Source organism: Oncorhynchus gorbuscha, linkage group LG04 (genome assembly GCF_021184085.1).
Source record: "Oncorhynchus gorbuscha isolate QuinsamMale2020 ecotype Even-year linkage group LG04, OgorEven_v1.0, whole genome shotgun sequence".
Lineage (NCBI taxonomy): Eukaryota > Metazoa > Chordata > Actinopteri > Salmoniformes > Salmonidae > Oncorhynchus > Oncorhynchus gorbuscha.
In genome coordinates this window covers 71,994,971-72,000,970 of record NC_060176.1, presented here as the reverse complement: position 1 = coordinate 72,000,970, position 6,000 = coordinate 71,994,971, and positions in this window count along the sequence as shown.

Genomic DNA, 6,000 nt, shown 5'->3' with positions numbered 1-6,000 from the left:
AATCTGTCGTTCTGCCCCTGAACAGGCAGTTAACCCACTGTTCCCAGGCCGTCATTGAAAATAAGAATGTGTTCTTAACTGACTTGCCTGGTTAAATAAAGGTAAAATTAAAAAAAATAATAATAATAAAGTTTGCTGATGACACAACAGTGGTAGTCCTGATCACCGACAAAGATGAGACAGCTTACAGGGAGGAGGTCAGAGACCTGGCAGTGTGGTGCCAGGACAACAACCTAACCCTCAACGTGATCAAGACAAAGGAGATGATTGTGGACTGCAGGAAAGAAGGGCTGATCACTCTGTAGTAGAGCAGGTTGAGAGCTTCAAGTTCCTTAGTGTTCATATCACCAACAAACTATTGTGGTCCAAACATTTGGCATGGGTCCCCAGATCCTCAAAAAGTTCTACAGCTGCACCATTGAGAGCATCCTGACCAGTTGCGTCACCGCCTGGTATGGCAACTGCTCGGCATCTGACCATAAGGAGCTTCAGAGGGTAGTTTGTATGGCACAAAACATCACTGGGGCCAAGCTTCCTGCCATCAGGACCTACAGTGCCTTCAGAGAAATGTTCAAACCTCTTGATTTTTTCCACATTTTGTTACACAGCCTTATTCTAAAACGATTTTTTTTGCAAATGTATTAAAAAATAAAAACAGAAATAGCTTGTTTACATAAGTATTAAGCCCCTTTGCTATGAGACTCGAAATTGAGTTCAGGTGCATCCTGTTTCTATTGATCATTCTTGAGATGTTTCCACAACTTGATTGGAGTCCACCTGTGTTAAATTCAATTGATTGGACATGATTTGGAAAGGCACACATCTGTCTATACAAGGTCCCACAGTTGACAGTGCATTGTCTGTAGAGCTCCGAGACAGGATTGTGTAGATGCACAGATCTGGGGAAGGGTACCAAAACATTTCTGCAGCATTGAAGGTCCCCAGGAACACAGTGGCCTCCATCATCAGATGTTTGGAACCACCAAGACTATTAATAAAGCTGGCCACCTGGCAAAACTGAGTAATCAGGGGAAAAGGGCCTTCGTCAGGGAGGTGACCAAGAACCCGATGGTCACTCTAGAGTTCCTTTGTGGAGATGAGAGAACCTTCCAGAAGGACAACCATGTCTGCAGCACCACACCAATCAGGCCTTTATGGTAGAGTGGACCTCAGACTGGGGCGAAGGTTCACCTTCCAAGAGGACAATAACCTTAAGCACACAGCCAAGACAACACAGGAGTGGCTTCGGGACAAATCTCTGAATGTCCTGGAGTGGCCAAATCTCTGGAGAGATCTGAAAATAGCTGTGCAGCAACACTCCCCAACCAACCTTACAAAGCTTGAGAAGATCTGAAGAGAAGAATGGGAGAAACTCCCCAGATACAGGTGTACCAAGCTTGTAGCGTCATTCCCAAGAAGACTTGATGCTGTAATCTCTTCCAAAGGTTCTTCAACAAAGCACTGAGTAAAGGGTCTGAATACTTATGTACATGAGATATTTCCGTTTTTTATTTTTAAACAATCAGCTAAAAAAATAATTAACTGTTTTTGCTTTATGGGATATTGTGTGTAGAAATTGATGATCATTTATTTATATATTTTTACATTTTAGAATAAGGCTGTAATGTAACTAAATGTGGAAGAAGCCAAGAGGTCTGAATACTTTCCGAAGGCACAGTATATACTCAACGGTGTCAGTGGAAGGCCCAAAACATTGTTAAAGACTACAGTCACCCAAGTCGTTGACTGTTCTCTCTGCTACTACATGGCAAGAAGTACCAGAGCGCCAAGTCTAGGTCCAATAGGATCCTTAACATCTTCTACCCCCAGCTATAAGACTGCTGATCTATTCATAAAATGGCCACCCGGACTGTTTACATTGACCCACCCAAACTATTTACACTGCTACTACTCGCTGTTTATTATCTATTATATATTATACTTTACCCCAACCTACATGTTCAAAATACCTTGACTAATCTGTACCCCCATACATTGACTTGGTACCTCATACTCAAGTACAGCAAGATGTAAGATGTCTTTTGAATAATACACAATTTTGCAATGACAATGGAATACCTCTGCCCTAAAATGAGGTCCCTCCCACAAGATATGGGCCTAGTTCAACTGCAAGGTATGCTAGTCGCCATCAACACAAATGTAGCCTTATGTTGACATGTGTCGCTATGCATGTTTGTATGTTTTTATTGCTGAATGACTGACCATCAACATTTGTAGTGATGGTAATAACATTGGTGGACTTTGAAAACATTTTAAAAGATTGTGTTTAGGAGATATAATAAAAAATGATTGCAGAAATGATTGTATCAGGTTTTATACACCATTGGCTCAGAATCCTGTGTGACTGTTTTCAGGTAGATTTTTAGTTACATAATTTCTTCTCCAATAGTCTCAGTGTGACAGTTGCATCTACAAAATAGTTTAAATCGCCGTTGTCATATCATGGGGTCGTTAAAACCACAGTGTCAACCTAAAGAGCACTGTCATACCTACCAATGCTCAAAACATGTTATCCCTCTCTGCACCTCTCCATTCTCCTCCCTTCACTTGAAGTAAGCCTCTTCATCACAGGAAGTATAGCTTGTGTTGAAGCACCTACGATTAAGATAAGCCCGACCACAGCTGGACAATTACCTGCCAACTAACCTTTTCTGGAGGCACTTAAGGATGTAAGGACCCCTGAGGATAGCTCTGCCCTGAGTGGAACAGCCTGAGAGAGAGAGGGGTGAGTGACGGCAGGAGAGAGGTGAACCATGGAGAGAGAGAGAGAGAGAGAGAGAGAGAGAGAGAGAGAGAGAGAGAGAGAGAGAGAGAGAGAGAGAGAGAGAGAGAGGTGAACCATGGAGAGAGAGAGAGAGGGGTGAACCATGGAGAGAGAGAGAGAGAGAGAGAGAGAGAGAGAGAGAGAGAGAGAGAGAGAGAGAGAGAGAGAGAGAGAGAGAGAGAGAGAGAGATGAACCATGGAGAGAGAGAGAGGTTAGAAGGAACTGAGAGATGAGAGAGGAAGAGAGAGACGGTATCATGGTGAGATTACCTAATCCTCAGAGCATCCCAGTTGAAGGGCTTGTTCATGTCAGACGTGAAGGGGGCTTTGGCTAGGTTTACCCCAGAGAGGTGCACAGAGCACCAGTCTGTCTGTCCCATCCACATAACCTCACTGATGGCATGGTAAACTGTGTTAAATTGATTGCATGGAGCAGATGAGATTTCCAAGCACTTGCATTCATTAACAGAGTAGGTAGGGCCTTATTCCCCCACGCTGACTGCAGCATGGTCTGCCCTGGAGGTACTGCTCCCTCTGTGCACTGGATTAGGTTTCACAATGAAGGGTTATTGGAGAGGTAGACCTGAGGGGAAGCCACACAATCAGCAGTGAAATACCAGTTTTGTCAATGGTCAATCATCAAAAAGTGATGGATAACTATCACCTAGTAGCAGGATGCAGAATTGGTGAGGTTCCTTTCCTGGGCTGTCTAAGGCACTGCATCTCAGTGGAAAGGCGTCACTTCAGACTCTACTTAGATTCCAGGCTGTATCACAACCGGCGGTGATCGGGAGTCTCATAGGGCAGCGCACAATTGGCCCAGTGTCGTTAGGGGAGAGGTTGGCCAGGGTAGGCCGTCATTGTAAAATAAGAATATGTACTTAACTGACTTGCCTAGTTATAAAAAGGTTCAATAAAAAAATATAGAAATAGACATGGCACTGAGAGGGCACTGAGAGGGCACTGAGAGGCCACTGAGAGCATGACTGATGCTGCAGGGGCACAGGTACTTACACATAGTAAGTCAGATTGCTATGTTCCCAAAAGATTTCAGATTCGATGCTTTATATTCTGTGTTCTCTAACCACAACCATGTCCTACAGATCTCATTAGGAGGCAGATTTCTCTTTGATTGAGACATCGGTGAAAATCTCCCTTTGATTGGGACATCAGTGAAAATCTTCCTTTGATTGGGACATCCGTGAAGATCTTACTTTGATTGGGACATCAGTGAAGATCTTACTTTCATTGGGACATCAGGGAAGATCTTAATTTTATTGGGAAATCAGTGAAGATCTACCTTTAATTGTGACATCAGTGAAGATCTTACTTTGATTGGGACATCAGGCAAGATCTTACTTTGATTGTGACATCAGTGAAGATCTTACTTTGATTGTGACAACAGTGAAGATCTTACTTTGATTGTGACATCAGCGACACAGTCTCTTAGCCATATCACTAAATAGGTGTGTGCATATGCCGGAATTCAGGAAAACACTTTAATATAGAGTGTGAAATAACCTGAAATAACTTGAAATAACCCACTAAGAAGAATGTTGTTGTGAAGTGGTGTAGCAAGGCCTGCCATAGAGCATGTGGTTAGCAGTTAGCTGGTTCTACAGGTGTTTAGGGACTAGGGAAAAGCTGTAAATGCATCCATTACAGTAAGATTAGCCCACTCCCAGGGCCTCTCCAGACAGCCAGTCATTACCCATCCATTGTGAGACCTGAGATGGAGCTGTAAGTATGGAAGACTTATGGCTGTGAGAATGGGCCTGGATGATCTCCATGGGGTTAATACTACCAGGGTGTTGTGGCCAGCGCATAGAGCGGCTCTCCCCAATGTGCTCATGATTAGAGTCAGGGGTTATTTGGTGCTATTTTTACAAATATAGGGTTGATTTGTCTTAGGCCATTACCGTCTATTACAGCTAGAAGTCTTGGGGGAAAGGTGGGAAGCAGCAGACGCTGGCATTCTGCCTAAAGAGAAATCAATGAAACAAATTAATCCTTTGCAGGCTGCGGTGACACAGTCATCCATCATTCACGACCGCTTTTACACAGCGAATCAGGGAACAGGGAGAGAGCCCCAGGGGACGGGGCAGAAATCCACGCAATGCCAAGACCAGGGCAGCGGTGTTGTCTGTCTTCAGGGACCAGGGAGAGCAGAGAGCAGAGAGCAGAGCGCAGAGCGCAGAGCAGAGCAGAGCAGGGAGCAGAGCAGAGCAGGGATAAATACAGGAGGGCATTAGCATGAACAGCCATTATTACACAGTGTCTATCTCTCTTTCACAAACCAGTCTCTCCTCCTGTCTCCAGCTTGTTATGCCCCTCCAGGTTAATGGGAAGACTGATAGGTGATCTTGATCATTTATTTACGGTGGACATATAGCCTCTGTGTATTGCTAATTAATGCTAGGATAGAGCGGGCAGATTAGGGAGGGAGTGAGACAGGGAGGGAGGTAGGGAGGGCACATTGAGCACATTGAGCACATTGAGCACAACCTCACCATGTGACATCGCATTGTTCCAATTCCATCGGATTCTGTTGCATTGTTCCAATTCCATCGGATTCTGTTGCATTGTTCCAATTCCATCGGATTCTGTTGCATTGTTCCAATTCCATCGGATTCTGTTGCATTGTTCCAATGATGATGCATTCTGTTGCATTGTTCCAATGATGATGCATTCTGTTGCATTGTTCCAGTGATGATGCATTCTGTTGCATTGTTCCAATGATGATGCATTCTGTTGCATTGTTCCAATTCCATCGGATTCTGTTGCATTGTTCCAATGATGATGCATTCTGTTGCATTGTTCCAGTGATGATGCATTCTGTTGCATTGTTCCAATGATGATGCATTCTGTTGCATTGTTCCAATGATGATGCATTCTGTTGCATTGTTCCAATGATGATGCATTCTGTTGCATTGTTCCAATGATGATGCATTATGTTGCATTGTTCCAGTGATGATGCATTCTGTTGCATTGTTCCAGTGATGATGCATTCTGTTGCATTGTTCCAATGATGATGCATTCTGTTGCATTGTTCCAATGATGATGCATTCTGTTGCATTGTTCCAATGATGATGCATTCTGTTGCATTGTTCCAATGATGATGCATTCTGTTGCATTGTTCCAATGATGATGCATTCTGTTGCATTGTTCCAATGATGATGCATTCTGTTGCATTGTTCCAATGATGATGCATTCTG